This window comes from Podarcis raffonei, chromosome 3, assembly GCF_027172205.1.
Source record: "Podarcis raffonei isolate rPodRaf1 chromosome 3, rPodRaf1.pri, whole genome shotgun sequence".
Taxonomy (NCBI): domain Eukaryota; kingdom Metazoa; phylum Chordata; class Lepidosauria; order Squamata; family Lacertidae; genus Podarcis; species Podarcis raffonei.
The window spans coordinates 56,847,213-56,864,654 of NC_070604.1; the positions used below are offsets into that span (position 1 = coordinate 56,847,213).

The 17,442-nt window shown below is 40.2% G+C and overlaps 1 non-coding gene across 1 annotated transcript; it reads left to right on the plus strand.

Moving 5' to 3' along the window:
• Window positions 1-410: 410 nt before the first annotated feature.
• On the plus strand, window positions 411-513 carry LOC128411674 (U6 spliceosomal RNA). Its single transcript, XR_008329881.1, has one exon. It is a non-coding gene; the product is annotated as a U6 spliceosomal RNA (small nuclear RNA).
• The last annotated feature ends 16,929 nt before the right edge of the window (window positions 514-17,442 follow it).

Here is a 17,442-nt window from a genome sequence, read left to right on the forward strand (position 1 = left end):
CTGGTTTTTTTGCTTTTTTGTTTTAAAAAACCCCCGCAGTGTTCCTTGCATCACTTTTGAAAGCACCTAACCCTTTTACATTTATGCAAAAATATAACTGATTAAAAAATATAACAAAAAGCCCCTGCTACTTACAGAATAATAGAAAAACTAGTTAAATAACAACAACTTCAACATTAAATCTTTACTATGTGAAAAATGAGGCTGTATAGTGTGCTGGTAGTAATTATCTTGTCTAATGTGACTCAGAGACTCCAGGAAATGGAAGATGCTTGAATCTTACTTGACTGTTCTGCTCATCATAGAATTACCTGCTCATCAAATGCCATTCAAATCATTATTATGTGGTCTACAAACCTACCATTTGATGTCTGGAAAACAGAATTTTTAAAATTATACAGATAGAATCCTTGCTTTGGCAGCGCACAAAATGAAATTGGAACAATATAGAAAAGGTTAGCAGGGCCCCTGTGAGGGGATAGCACACAAATTCATGAAATATTCCAGATAGAAAGGTGATAGATTAGATAGATAGATAGATAGATAGATAGATGATAAATAGATAGATAGATGATAGATAGATATAGATAGATGATAGATAGATAGATGATAGATAGATGACAGTCAGTCAGTCAGTCAGACAGACAGACATAAACAAACAAACAGGCTCTACAAGAGATTGCACAATATGCAACCCTCAAGGAGATTACAGTATATAACATTTGAGAATATCTGTCTAATTCTGTTCTCTAAAATACATCATTATCGCCTCCATTTCATTGAATGTTGCTCATTCATTTCATCGCTGCTTTTGAGGGAGAAATGCCTCGAGTACAGTACCTTTGACAGTTGATGAGCTTTCCAATTTTTTAATTGTATAAATGAGGATTTGAACATAGCTCAGTAAATAAAAGCCAAATGACACAATAGAAGAGGCCCAGAGCTGGTACAGCTCCATTTCTATAACTCAAACACATGTCATATAATAACTAGGGATGTGTGAATTCCCACCACCACCTGCCACTCCACTTGTCCTTGCCCCACATGCAAAGGTAATATGTGCCCTGTCCTTTTTTTGATGCAGAAAATCATTTTCTCATGCAATGAATTGTGTTTCTGTGCTGATCATTGTGCTCAGGTGCCTCTGTTACACTTTTATTACATGGGGGATCATGTTCAACACCCAGTTTCTTTCGTTACATTGAAATTCTTAAGTAGATACCCTGTGCCTTTTGTTAAGTGCATAGCTTGGTACATTCTCTTTTGTTGGGAAAATGGGCCTTGATTAGGCCATGTATAGATGATTTTTGTGCCATGGGAGCTACTGGTTAGAGATGGAAGAAGCAACATCAGAATAACATACACTATGTCATTAAATTCACTCCCTCCTTCCTGCAAAACAAAAAAAACCAACTCATTAATTTGCCATGGTCATTATGCGCCCGTGCCAGCAAACTATCCAACAAGCACTGCATCTTCCTATTGATATCAAGTGGATGAAATATAAGAATGTGCTTAACTGTTCCAGTGGACCCAACTTTTAGAACTGGGATGGAGGTGGTGGATAGGTTGGAAGATGAAATCTCCAAGTTTGGAAATCCAAAACCCCATTAGGAGCTGGGTCCACATCTGGTTGAATTTGACGCCTGCCAAATTCTCAAGGGAGGCAAAACAAAACTGCAACTCCTGTGTGCCCTGATAATAAAAGCTGCTGGGAATGCTCAGGTCAAGATCAGGTAGTCAAGCATCGGAGATGCCTGTAGGGTCTCTTCTCCCTGCTTCTGGTCTTCCTGCCACTTTGCCAGGGTACGTAGGCTGGGGTCACATCAGCTCAATCTGCTGTGAGTCAGTTTCCATGTTGTGAGTTGTTCCAAGCTTGCTCAGAAAAAGCTCAGAACGACATGAACCTTTCTTGGGATTTGTCCCAGAAATTCAGATTCAAATGAGGCGAGCTGGAGAAACAAGCATGCTACCAAGAAGTGCTTATGTTGAAATGATTAGGCCCTTGCTTTCTCCCATGAGCTTGTCTCAAGCTAGGTGATCAGCATAAACTTTTATGCAAGAGTTGTTGATGTTGTTATTATTTATTGATTGATAGCAGCATCAAGTGTACAGGGCCATTTATACAACACTAAAGGACAGATCTCTTCCCAGACCACTCTAAAATCCAATGCATATATTTTATGTTTCAGAGATATTGCCAACATAGCAGTACTTCTTATTAAAATAACATGCATGAATTGCCCAGAAAGGTGTATCTGCAAATAAAAAGGTTTGCTTGTTAGTTTGTGGATATTCTCTCAGTAGACTTATTTTAATTGGAGACAGTAGAATTATTTAAGGTTAATTTATAATGGTGCTACAGATGGAAAAGTACAATCAGCTGAAATCTGAATAGTAATTTTTGCATAACCTTGCAGCAGCAGAAGCTTTATGGGCTGCAATAAAACCCTCAATTTATATATATTTTAATTAGGTAGTAATGATAACAATACAAGACTTTGTTTATGAACTAGTCGGAAGGTCCTAATGAGCTGTGCATTTCTGATGGTGCAGAAAATGTAAGTGAGAGAGGATAATTCTCTGTTAAGTATGGAAGTAGTTCTACAATTGTAGTGTAAAGCTTCAAAAAAATAAAATAAAAAAAAAATTCTGGAGAGGATTACTTTCAACACTGCTAAGGATGTTTATCCAGAGATGCTTTGCAGAATAACAAACAAAACATTTGATAGAGGATTAGACACACATGCCCTGTCCTGGATTCAACTAGGTGATTGTTTGGCATTTTCTACTGGAATGCGAAGCATCTGAGCAAATACATGCTGAGAGTGGAATTCAGCATCATACTATGATGAATGTTCAATCCCATGTGTTGTACTGGGGTTTCTCCTGACACCCTCCTTCCCCCAAGCCAATGTCAGGGAGATGCATGGGCATGTAGGGAAGAAGAGTGGGGAAAGCCCTATTGAACAAGTGGAAGTCCTTGTGCTGGGCTTCTGCTGATGGGTCGCATTAGGTACCTCCTGCCCTATGTGTTGTACTCAACTGATTCCCACTGAGAGTAGACTCACTAAAATTAATGAACCATAGTTAGTTGGCTCCATTAAGTTCAATGGGTCTACGCAGAATAGGACTAGCACTGAATATGTTTGGGGGGCAAGGAGGGATGAACTCAGCCCTCACTCCACACTTCTAAATAAGGTGACTGGCAATGTCAGAGATGACAGCAGCAAGCTCCTAGATCAGCAGGGTTAGGAACGCAGCCAGAGATGCACCTACATTGCACAATGAATTAACAATGCATGGAGCAGCTCATTTATTACTCAATACCTTCATGAAAGGGAAGGGCCAATTGGAGCGCCTCTGTGTGTGCATGTTTAGCACACACTGTTGGCAGGGGACACATTTTGCAATCTGTGCATTGACCGTGGCATGTATGTGACAATGTGCAAACCAACCCTTAACCTATGCTGTGATGGCTGAGGCTGAGATGGGCGCAACCTAGGAAGCTAAATAAAAAAATCTAGGTCTGTCAGCAAATTAATGATTTTGAAATCAGTTTAATGGGCTCGTTTTAAGCAATCGATCAGTTAATTAATGTTGTTTAAATAAATTGCACATGTTTCAAAACCACAATAGAGTTGCTTTTCTGAGGTCCTCAGAGGACAGTTTCCATTAATAACTTTGGACCAGACTAGATGAGTTGTTGGAGATCATGATCGGATCTCACATCTCATTAAATTTATTTTAAAAGCAGTTTATGGTCTGTGTATGAATGGCTTAAGAACCACAGCAAAAAATTCATTGATGCCGTTTAAGTGAATCCTTATTCAATCACTCTAGTTCAATCGCAGAGATCACCTGTAGGAATGTCACTGGTTTTCCCCAAATATGGTGAGTATCATTTGACCTCAAGACAAAACCAAGCCTTAAGTATTATTGTCCCATACTTGTGGAATGCTCTTCCAATAGAGATTTGGCATGTACCTTCAATATTAACTTTCAAACATTTTCTTTGCTGCCAGACTTATGCAGATAATTAGGAAAATACATTTTTCTGCACTGGTCAGCTGGTGATCCATTTTAATTTGTCTTTCCCTCCCATTACAATTCATGTGAGTCCCTTTAGTATTTTTATGAGATTGCATTATACAAATTATTTATAAGTAAATGAATAAAATAAATAGATTTTATTCATGTAACCCTGCCCCCCCCGAAGTCAAGTGTGTTTCCTTTTATGGGGCAAATAATGCAAGCCCTGTTTGGCCTGTTCCATAAAGATTTAAGGAACGGAAGGATCCAAAATGAATCAATTGAAAGGCGCAACTCCATCTTCCTGGGGGTGAACCAGATTGGCTAGTCTTCTGTTGCCTACCCCTCTGCCATCTCTGTCTGTGGTGGCACCAAAATCGCTATATTGAGGCCTCATGTTTGACCTACATTTATACACTTACTCTACATGTGCTGCTCATTCAATTCAAACATCTCCCTTCAGACCTTCCGCACAATGCATGAATGTCTGATGCTACAGCTGATGGGGGCAAGGACAATGTGGCAAAGCAAGCATGTTTCACCCTACTTCTCCCTGAATACTGGGCTAACATATTGTCTCATTTGCCTGTTGTGGTAAGTCTGGAGTGCTGGATCATTTCTTTTTCATCACTTTTCATACAAGGAGGATGCAGGTGGCATGCATGATTGGAATTCAGGAGTCCCAATTGGTTTATATAAGGAATTTAAATCTGCAATGGAAGCTGTAGTTGCCTAATTACACCAGTTAATTGATTAGTGCATTTAGGTTTAGTAAGGCCTCATTGCACTTATGGGGAAATGTGGTCTTTAAAATATTTGCTACACATTTCAAAAGATTGCCTTCACGGCCTTCCCCAACCAGGAGTCCCCCTGAAGTTTTGGAACTACGGCTCCCATTGCCCTTGACCAATAATTGGAGTTGTAGTCCAAAACATTGGCTAAAATAACTAACAATAAATAATTTGAAAATACATTTTAAATGTGAGAATTTTTAAAAAGTGTTTCAAAATGTTGTTTTTTTTTAAATGGAAAATATGTTTTAGTGTAAGTAGTTAAATAAGAAGATTATAGAAATTGTGGATGAACACAGGATGGAATTGTTTATTTATTCAGATTATCTGCAGTGTGACTGTGTGGGAACCTAGTTGTTAACCAGTCAGGTAAGGCCAATCATATCACATAAATTGAGGTGGCCTTTCTCTCCACCCCCCACATAAAAGGGTGGGCAGGGAGGGTTTCCTGATTCACTCCTTAGAGAGTCACAACTATGAGTGGATGTCACGGGTTAGCCCCAGACAACAAGGCCTGCAAATGCAGAAGATATAATTCCCCCCTGAGGAATATTGTAATCATGTATGGTCTAAAAGAAAGTTATTAGCTATGAACCCATGAATTCGGCATCCCCTCCAAACCTATGTCAACATTTTGAGCTAGTGTGATGCCCCAGTCTTAGAATTTTGTGCTGTCACTCATGAGTCTGAAACTGATGTTGCCCAGACTGGTGTGGGGGTTGATGTGGGGTGGCGGTCCTAGTGAGCACTCAAAAATCACCCTTGTCACATCTCTTCTTAACCTATGCCAAAGCTGGGAGCTGGAATTCAACAGCTTCTGAAGGGTGCCATGTTGTCTGTCCCCAGAATGGCCTGTGCCTGCATCATCCATCTAGTGGCTGGCTTCTGGGCTGGCACAACAACAGCTGGCTGTTTCTTGGATTGAGAGAAGAAGCTGTGAATTTAATCAATTTATTAGGATGGTAGTTGGAAGGGGCTTAATAATAATAATAACAACACTGCAGTTTCAGTTGCTTAAAGTAAAATGAAATAGAACATTGTGGTTTGTCTTTCTCCTTCCCACGGGCAATTCTGCCACACCTTCGCTGGTTTTCTAATGCAATCATTTGATCAAAATAATTCCCTAAATGCCTTTGGCGCTACTAACACAGCAAAACCAATGCAGGAGGCAGCAGTTATGAGTTATAAGTCTCTGTAGCCACAGCAGGTGCTGTGATTCTCCAGTGGCTTGACTTCACACCTGGGGGCACACTCCATTGTCTTTAGAGACAAATGGATGCCAACAGCAGTAGCAACAACAACAGCCAATAAAGCTGCATGAAGCTGCAAACTCAGAAAACAGAAGATGTTTCTTTAAAGTAAATCTCATCCAACAAATAAAAGTATTGATGTGTCAGCAGCTGTAACAGCAGCCGTAACAGAAGTTCCCTGCCCTCAATATTGCCGATCCTTCTTTTATTGTATCAACAGATATATTGTGGGTGGGTGGGTGTTTCCAAATGTTAGGAGCTGTTATCCTTGAGCTGTGACCTCTCTCTATTATCTGAAGCAGACCAAAGGTATTTTTTCTTCTTTGCGCTTTCCCCACCAAAAGGATGTGTCAAAGAAAAGGGGTCAGTTTTTAGCACAGAAGATCAAAATAGTGTGAAGTGCCATCAAAAGATGAGGGAAGGACAAGGTTCCTCCTAGAGGAGATAAGAATGATCTAATTTGCTGTTCTTTTCCTTTTCAATTACATGACCTGATCTTATTCTTCGTTACAGCAGGGAGAAGTAGAACACTTCAAGAGAACTAGCTTCTGGCAGGAGAATACATGGAAGAGTTCTCTTTCAGCCAAGTGCAAAGAAGACAGTGCCATGACCAGGTGTCAGTGTGATCTAGGGACAAACGGATCTATCAATTTCATTTTTTCATTTTTCCAATCCTAAATTCAGTTCTACACATTTTTACAGCAATTTGCAATTTCTTTAAAAGTCCATGTGATCCCCACCCCCAGTCTTTCAGAGCAGATTTCTCCTAATATACAAATTGACTAAAAGGAACATTTTGGCAAGCCATATCCACTAATATAGATGCGGGGATCCTTTGGTCCTTCAGATGCTGCTGAACTAAAGCTCCCATCATCCCTGGCCTGATGGGATTTGTAGTTCAGCTGCACCTGGAGCACTAATGGTTCCCCACTCCTGACTTAATATGATGCATTTTTGTACGTTGTTTTCATGAATGTATGCATTTTTGTGAATTTTTTGCTTAATATATACATTTTTGTACACATTGGTTGGCAAATTGCAGCACAAAATTTTGAAATGTAATTGTGTTTTGGTGCATATATGGGTTTGAAAAATGCAAAGTAGACAGTTTCTCATCAGTATGCAAACAAAATCAAAATCCTGCCCTATTCCTAGTCGGATCAATATAATCTTACATTCCTTGGATATCATGCACTTAAAGTCCCACTGTGTCTCATTAAGTTGATTAAAATGGAAAAAAAATGCTCAGATGTACCTTTTGTATATTTCTTTTCCAATATGAGCTTTCAGAAACCAAGACCACCTTATGAAGTGATGGACAGATGTGTAGGTAGCCAAAGTATTCTTAAAAACTATGTCACTGTTTAAGAAGAAGATGGCATGATTTATTACAACAGAACCAGAAGAGTTGGCAATATAATATCTAATTAGTATAGTGTGTGTGTGTGTGTGTGTGTGTGTGTGTGTGTGAGAGAGAGAGAGAGAGAGAGAGAGAGAGAGAGAGCTTAGTAGACTTCTCCCACCTCTGAAGATTCAAGCAAATTGAGAGCCCATAGTGTGATGCCAGTTTAGGAAAGAGGAGACCCGTATTCAAACTCCAACTTGATCATGAGACTTACTGAGAGGTTGCTCTGGGCTCTTTTCATGGACAGTGCTTGAAAAAGCTTAGAAGCCACACAACCAATTACACTGCTCTGTTTGGCAATCCTGCACAAGCCATACAAGTTGGCAACATGCCAAAATTGGCAGCAGGGATGCCAAAAGGTGCTCTGCACCAAGGGCACTATTTATCCAAGGGGGCTTTCCCTGTAATAATAATAACAACAACATTTTATTTCTATCCCGCCCTCCCCAGCCGAAGCCGGGCTCAGAGCGGCTAACAACAGTAAAAGTAACACAGCATTCTAAAATCAATTCAAATCAAATTAATAGCAACCATTGGGCTAGAGTTCTGTGAGGATTGCCAAAGTCACTGTCTGTCAGCCTATTCTAATTCATAGGGGGGTTATGAGGATAAAATGGAATGCAGAATCATGTACACCACCTTTAGCTCCCTGGAAGTAAAAAAAAAAGGTATTAAATTCTATGGTAACAACTTTTTTGGTTTCAGGAGACAAAATGTCAACTATAGGAAATGCCAAGTGCTTGGTGTATTAAAGGAGTTTCCCTATTCCATTGCTGTCCATGGATTGTGTTTTGGTTGTTTGTGGGTTCCATGGTGCATTTTAGTTTTCACAGTTGCCACCCTTCTCTCCCCCTCTCATCCCACCAGCCCAGAAGCTCATTCTCTCTCATGCTTCTGCAGTATGTCTTCCAAGCGGAAAGAGTACAGTTGACAAATCTATCTCCCTTTAGTAGCTGTGATATTATACATTTGTCTGCCAAAGCAAACTCACTTTTAATCTTCAGCCTAAGTAGTGAAGGAAGGGGGAAAGCATGCTAACTGACAAAAATATAATGCTTGTTAGATAATGTGGGTAATATTGGCAACTGTGCTGGTTCCACTGTAATAAATCATGTCTTCTTATTAAGCAGTGAGTTATATTGTTTCAGATGAAAATACTCTGTTGCAGAGATTAAGACAGTTATGAGATCTTTGTACAGAGTTCCAAATTGAATGTTTATCCTGGTAAAGATTTTTGCTACTGCATTTGAAATTCTAAGCTATGTCTAGTCATAAAGCCAGATGTTGTGTGACAAACAAGTGAAATACAGAACAAGAAGCTGCCCGTTATTTCATGGAAAGTCTTCAGAGCTTTGGGGGAACAATTCTGCCAAGATTTCAGGAGGGGGTTAAGCATGTGCTTCATTCCCCTTTCCCCCCATCAGTGTGACATTAAAGTGTTTCATGTCATATTTTGATTTGTCTTTTTGGGGGAGGAAAGTGTCTTTCATGCCAGATATGCAGCATCTCTCCCACTACCTACAATAAAGTACAAAGTTTTATGTAATACTGAATAAACACCAGGCACAATCCAACTAGAGTTACACTGCTTAAAGGCACATTCACTTTACAATGGCAAGGAAATCTCACCTGTTCAAATTAGTAGGCTGTAAAAGTGTTTTATTTTGGCCAGATTGTGTCCACGTGTGTCATGCATGATTTAGCCAAAGAGAAAAGAAATGTTGGCTGTGTGCTATTTCCAAATGCGTGTTTCTAATATGTAGTGAAAGCATCCAAAGTATTGTTAAAGGGTACTGGTCTTGTAATCTCAGAAGAATTCTGCAGATTGCTTTAAATTACTCATAGATATATACTGTAGTTACAAAACCTACTTAGCCAATCACTCATATGATGTGTATCTATCAGTTTCCTCTCCCCACCCCAACGTAAGTGGATTGCTGAGAGGGTTTTTTGCTTTTGCTTATTCTAGAATTATATCTGGATTCTATAACTGTGTTTTAGGGTAAAGTAAAATCTATCCTACGCTGTTTCAAGGAGTTAACACATTCCATCAAGAACTACACTATTTCAGTCAACCATGCACTTTTGCTTTCCCCCTTGTCCGCTTTTCAGCTAACAGTGCTTTTATATCACATCTTCAACTTATGGTTTGAACCACCATCAGTAAATGCAAGGGAATACTGGTCACATTAAAATCTTACAACTCCTATGCCCCTTCACCCGCCCTGCCCCTCCTTGAGATGCAACTTTTCATACCGCTGCCTTTGTATCCTCCTAGTTGAAATTCAGCTGTAACAGTGCAATAGCTGCCAAATTCAGACTTCTAACCCACAAGGGACTTCATTAGTAGATGTCTTTTTCAGTTCAAAGATGGCACTTGAGAGTTTTAAAACTCTCTAGTTTACTAATTAGTTTACCTCCAAGGACTGTGTTTAACATTGTACAAACCACTTTTATATTATTATTGATGTGGGCATTTGTGCGCAAATCCATTCAACTTGAAGTACTCCAGTCCCCAGATGTGTTCAAGGACAAATGCGTAAAAATAGCCCTTTCGGTACATGAAAGAGAAGGGGCTTTCTAATCCATGAACTTTGCATTGAAACTTCCTTTCTGAGAATAGCACTTCTTTTCTTATTCAACAAAATAATGGCATCAACGCAAATGATATCAGAATGGACATTTTGCACAAAAGTTCTGAAACATTCTGTATCGTTTTGGGTTTTAAAATGGTAAGCACGTTCCTCCTTGCAAGTAAAGTTATACACTCAATTCCTGGTGGAATACTAAATCACAAACCTTTGGTATGAAGTTCAGTTGATCAGATATGATTCTAGGGATTGTATGTCTTCCATGCTGATTGGGACTGTGTACTCAATCATGTCCTTTAGAAACTGACTGTCTTGCAAAATGTCTATGTATATACGTGTGTGTGTGTGTGTGTGTGTGTGTGAGAGAGAGAGAGAGAGAGAGAGAGAGAGAGAGAGAACTGCAGTTTAGCTGGGATGTCCAGGTCCTTGCTATAGGATGGAAGGTAAGTATCGGGGGAATGAAAGAAAGTGGGGCATGTTGGAAAGGGCCAAACAAATTTTTGAGTTGAATCGAAGTTCTAGAGGATTTAGGCTCAGACTGTGAAAAAGAGTGGGGTTGTTCCTACACCTCCCTGTTACCTCTGAGGATGTGGACAGGCTGCTTGGATGAGTAAAACTGGCCACCTTTCTTCTTGACTCTTGCCCATTCTGGCTTATAAAAGCAAGCCAGACAGGGCTGCACAAGGGCTCTGTGGGGTGGTGAATGCTTCCTTCTTGAAGGGAGCCTTCCCAGAACCCCTTAAAGAGGTGGTTATCAAATTGCTTCTTAAAAAAACAACAACATCTTTGGACCTGGCCACTATGGTCAATTATCACCCGGTCTCAAATCTTCCATTCCTAGACAAGGTGATCAAGCAGGTGGTTGCAGAAGAACTCTGGGCACATCTGAAGGAAGCAGATTATTTGAACCCCTTCCAGTTGGCCCCATCATGGGGCTATATGCTTCTTTATTCCCAGAATGCCTTATATTGCATCATCTGTCAGTTGTACACATGATTGCAATGCATATTTCAGAAATCAGGCACTCGGCAAAGAAATAGACTAAGTTATTGTAAACCAAGGAATCCCCTGAGACGATTGAAAGTTCCTTGCTTGGCGTAAGTTGTAAAATACAAGAAAAGGAATAGTCACCCAAGGGAAATAAGCCAGTGGGTCAAATTACAATAAATAAATCTCTCTGAGATTTGTGAGACTCCAATTATTACTGGAGACCCTTGATATTTGTAAAGATAACAAAAATCCAAAATACCTATATTTTTTTAGGATTCAACAGCTTCTCTGTCTTGAGACCCATTTTACCCTATTATTCAGATGGTTAATCTCTTCTCATCTCCAAGGTGTGTGTGTATTCAATGCAGTCAAGAAGCTTTGATGAAAGATAGGGCTACCTCACTGTACAAATCCTTTATTCAATGCTGTGTAAAAAGGTTCAGGAACTGCACTTTTGGTAATATGCAGAGTGCCCACCAGCAGGTCCCATTGACAGCCTCGCACACCTTATTGCAATCATCTCATTAAATTGGGTTTGTAATTCATGCCATGCGAACAGATGGGCACAAATGCATCTTGCCAAGGAAGCACATATGTTTCTAAAGTGTGAATAACTAGGGATACAATTCTCTGTGAGGATTAGACGGACAATTCTTTCTTAGTCCCAAATTTTCACATTAAAGAAGGTATGGGAAACTTGGGCATTCAAACTTGAGTTTGGACTCACTTTTAAAAAGGGTTAGCTATTTTTCAGTCAGTAAATGACAAGATATTGTACTAGCCAAAATATGCTATTTCCCTATAAATTGCACACAAAACAATAGGGGAGATTAAGGGCATGCATTTTTAACTACCCCAACATTGGAAAGGCTGCTCTTGCAGGAAAACAAGGGAAGCTAACCTTCTGAATTAAGTAGATTCATCTCTTTCGCAGGTGCTAACAAGTCTACAAATTCCATCCAATTCACCAAAATTATTTGCAAGCCCATGCGCTAACCCCCCGGAGTCAGCCCATAAATAAAGAGACATGACTATGATGTATGGGATAAAATGATGTATGGGATTACAGTGGTACCTCGGGTTAAGTACTTAATTCGTCCAGAGTTACTTAAGTACTTAACCTGAAACTGTTCTTGACCTGAAGAACCACTTTAGCTAATGGGGCCTCCTGCTGCTGCCATGCCGCCGGAGCACAATTTCTGTTCTCATCCTGAAGCAAAGTTCTTAACCTGAAGCATTATTTCTGGGTTAGGGGAGTCTGTACCCTGAAGCGTATGTAACCTGAAGCGTATGTAACCCAAGGTATTAGCAATACCTAGGTTTAGGACTAAGGAGACAGGAATACATTTCTGCCTCTGAAATAGTTCACTCTCGGGAAGCTCTGGTGATATCCCATATCTCCTCTCCATCTTTCGTTGCAATAACCATATTTCCTGTTGCAGAATGTTAACATGGTTGCCCCCAGAGGCCATTAGTGTCTCAGGTAAATTGCTGTACTTTGCAGTGGACCTTTCATGTAAGAGCTTTTTTCCCCTATTGCAGGAGTATGCCTTATCTCCATAGCATTTCTCTCAACCATTTCCTTGCGATACAAGGAACAAAAAATCCATTAGGTTTGTCCAAGGCCAGCTCAAGGCATTTTGCTGCCTGAGGCAAAGGGGGGGGGATGGCACATGTCCATGTCAGGAACTCGTCCTACATTCGAGTAGGACCCTGGTAGAGACACATGCCCAACTGGTATGTTCCCTCCCTCCTGGTCGATCATTCGGGAGCTTCAAAAGCTTTCTTCAGCCCGAACATCACAGCGACCAATGCCAACAGACATTGGCACACTTAGGGATCTGCAGAGTGTTTGCAGTTTGCGTGACAGACCTCAGCAACTCAGCATTTTGGCTAATCTACTTTATTTACATATAAACACACATGGAGCACTACAACATGGCTCCCTCTCTAGCATCAGACAGCAAAGAGAGAGAACAAAGGACAATAGTCCCACTTCACGCAACACAGTAACACAAACATCCTGTCTCCGTCACTTCCCACTCTGTGGAGTCAAAACATACACTGTTATATGATAGACAACAATCCCATGACTGCAATCACTGGGAATGAATCTCCAATAGTCCATACCTATTCCAAACAGAGTACTTCAGTTATAGCAACAGGGCACTGTCTTGTCCCTGAGGAAAATCAGCAGGTTGAGGGCAAGGTGCATGAAACACAGCTCTCTTCGTCAACATAAAGGTATGGTGAGGGAGATCAGGAGGAAGAGCTGAGGGGTGCCACTGCCTCCCAGCATATGCATCTGACTTGGCCTGGTGGTAGGACTGGTTTAACTTTCATGTAACTTTTGTTTTATGTTTTATGTTTCTTCTGGTAGGATTTTGTGGAGTTTTTGTGTGTGTGTGTTTTGCATGATATTTGGGAGTTTCTCTCCTCTTTCCCCACTTGTTGGATGCTTAGTTCAGGTCAGTTATGGAAGCAGTTTCTTTGCCTAACAGATCTGCAGCAGAGTTTCTCCTATGCCGAGGGAAGGGACAGAAGGGGCAGTCACATAGAAGTTATGTTCCACTGATCTCTGTGGAGCACACTTCCTGGTCACCTTGCATAGAGGCACATCCTGGTCGGTGGGGTACATAAGCACATACAGTGGTACCTCGGGTTACAGATGCTTCAGGTTACAGACGCTTCAGTTACAGACTCCGCTAACCCAGAAATAGTACCTCGGATTAAGAACTTTGCTTCAGGATGAGAACAGAAAGTGTGGTTCGGCGGCGCGGTGGCAGTGGGAAGCCCCATTAGCTAAAGTGGTACCTCAGGTTAAGAACAGTTTCAGGTTAAGAACGGATGTCCAGAACGAATTAAGTTCTTAACCTGAGGTACCACTGTATAACAATTTGCTCCGTTGATACCTGTGGTATGCCATAGTTTAGTTCCTCATGAGCTTTGTGCTTGTAGTGTGCTCTATTTCCTGGCTGATGCAGGCTAATCTGGTTAAAAATGTGCTTCCAGTTTCCAGTACTCTATAATAGTAATAAAAACTTGCACTAGCAAAACTTCTGTTAAAACAAATAGACTGCGCTTTGAGAACTAGGGCTTCAGGCAATAAATGTCAGATACGCGTGTGGTCTAGGACTGGAATAAAATGACTTATTTCTTTTTTAAAAGTCATTACTGTTTTCACATTTCCTTCTCATTCCTTCATGACTTATTGTTTTGCAGCTTGTTTCATGCTTAAGATTAAAATTATGTTCTTCCAGTTAAGCTTATTTAGTGGATAGGTAATGAATGTTCTTGCAGTTCTTTTTGTAGACATATGCTTCCAATCTCTATTTCACCTGCAGGCACATACGGTTTGATTTGGGGTCAGATGGTTTCTAAAGAGGCCTCTGCTGATCAACATTTATAGCATCTGAACTCTACCAGCATGAGTTTCTAAAATCTGCACTAATGGGAGGGCACTTATTCTTTTATGGTTTCAGAAATGGAGGAGGCAGTTCAGAGAGGCCAATGTGGAGAGAATTTCCTTTCATTAAAAGCATCATGCTGTATCATTTTCCAGTCAAGATGTTATAATCTAGTACAGAAGCAATGGATCATTCGGGTTTCACTGGGCAGAAATAATTATTTGCCACTTTGCAGAAATGTCAGCTCTCTTGAAAGGGTTGTTGTTCCTTTTTTGTAACCCAAACACAAAACTGAAGAAAGAATATATCTTTTGATTTAAGCAATATAAGAAAAGAATAATGATAAATAACCAATGCACAATGACAAATTAGATTTTTCCATCCTATGCCATTGCCTGACCTGCCAGAAACAAAGCAATGACCCTAGGAATTGAGTTTCAACAATCAACATGTTCTAAGGTCCCTTGCTTGCTGGGCAGACTGCAGAAGTAAATGCCATATGTAGATGCTATGAAAATTTAATTATGGAGGGTTTTTTTTTTACTATTTTCATAGTGATTAATATATTTTTCTTAAACATATAAAGTCAGGGTCTGTCAACAATGCTCACCTGATAAACAGTTTGACAAACAAATGCAATTCCTTGAGTTCTGATCCTTGGTAGACATTTCTGTCATTACACTTCTTAAAACACACACACAAACAGAAATATATACAAAGGAAATATAATAGACAAATAGAAAGAGAACCTACCCAAGTGAAGCTGAAATAAAAACCCCACATATACACCTTGTATTACCCCTGCCCCCCTTTCTCCCATTCTTCTTCTTTCCCAACTTTATTCTGCATACAACACTAACATCTCACTTCAAATGTAAAAAAGAGTCAACCTGAAAAAAGAGACAAGGCATGTACTTTTGTAAACCAAGAAAATATTTAATAAAAATATTTTAAAAAACAACAGAAATACATCCCTATTCTTCTTGATGAATCAGAAGCAAAGCAAATATAAACTTTGGTCTTTGTTTCCAAGACAAAACACCACCTCTCTTTAAGAATTACTCTAACTAGCTAGCTTGTTACACAATCTTATAAAAGTGGTGGGTAGGATGTGGGGGGTAAATCAATTTCAAAGGGAAAATATTGTAAACTGGAATATGAATTAAGAATGGCTAATGGACCATGGCTGTGGTTAATCAGGGCAGGCTAAGGAGAGCCAGTGTGGTGTAGTGGTTAAGAGCGGTGGACTCGTAATCTGGTGAACCGGGTTCGATTCCCTGCTCCTCCACATGCAGCTGCTGGGTGACCTTGGGCTAGTCACACTTCTGTGAAGTCTCTCAGCCTCACTCACCTCACAGAGTGTTTGTTGTGGGGGAGGAAGGGAAAGGAGAATGTTAGCCGCTTTGAGACTCCTTAGGGTAGTAATAAGCGGGATATCAAATCCAAACTCTTCTTCTACTGCCAGAACTGGAAGTGTCCCTATTTGTGCCAGTCAGAGACAATGACCACAAACGTTTGCCATTTCCTGAGTCCATACCATCCTACTAGCCAATCTGCTAAGACCTAGGTATGCACATATGTGACTTCTTGAGCTGAAGCCATAATGTATCTATTGAGGTGAGTGTAAGTTGAACAGTTAGTCTGCAGAACAACCAGCCACTGTTCACATTCAGAGCAGGATTTAGGGTAGTGCGACCTATCAAAGAAGTCTGCTCCACTATTGAAAAGCTCTCACCACCAGAAAGTTCTTCCTGATGTTTGGTCGGAATCTCCTTTCTTGTAACTTGAAGCCATTGGTTTGAGTCCTACCCTCCAGAGCAGGAGAAAACAAGCTTGCTTTATCTTCCATGCGACAGCCCTTTAGATATTTGAAGAAGGCTATCATATTTCCTCTCAGTCTCTTCCTATCCAGGTGAAACATAACCAGCTCCTTCAACTGTTCCTCATAAGGCTTAGTTTCCAGACCCTTGATCATTTTGATTGTCCTCCTCTGAACACATTCCAGCATGTCAAAATCCTTCTTAAATTGTGGCACCCAGAACTGGACACAGTAGTCCAAGTGTGGTCTGACCAAGGCAGAATAGAGTGGCACGATTACTTCCCTTGCTTGGGACACTATACCTCTGCTGATGCAACTTAGAATAGCATTTCCTTTGTTGTTGCTCCTGCTATATCACACTGTTGACTCATGTCATGCTTCTGGTCTACTAAGACCCCTAGATCCTTTTCACATGTACTACTAGCAAGCTTGGCATCCTCATTTTAATTTTCTGTGGCTTGTTATTCCTGCCTAATGTGCACATTTTCCATGAGGCCTGGGGAATGTGCACAATGGCTAGTTGTTATGTACATTAACAGCTCAACTTGTCTTCTTCTTAACACATATGGATATAAATTGCAATAGGGCAAGATGCCAACTGGATGCTGCAATTTGCTTGGTATACTTTTACTAAATGCACAGAGCCTTTTTTACAGTAATATATTGTTTACAATATCCATGGAACTTCCAGAGGATATTTTTCAGAAGAACAATAACAAAAGTGCCCTCAAGCTAACATAGAGGTTTTACATCCTGCATGAGAAAATCCCTGCAAACATTTCAAAAATGATCTATTTGATTAATTTTCTCCTGATTTCCTATTCATTTGGAAACCAAGGTTAGGATTGTAGCTTTCTGGTTTCTGAATGCAAAACTTGCATTCTCTCTAAAGGGACTTGGTTCAGACTGAATTTCTAATTGGGAATATTAATAGCTTGGCCCTGGTTTTGAAAAGATTATCAATGATTTACTGAGGCTGGAAGGCATTTTCAAATGGCCCCCAACAGAGCTGCTTCCATTTAAAAGTAAATGTTTGATATAAAGGCTAGAATAGATTATTGACTAGCTGCCCATCCATCTTGCATGATACAATAAAATGGGATTCATTTGTCATTTGATTTGAGGAATTTTCGCCACGACCTTTGAGGATAAATCAC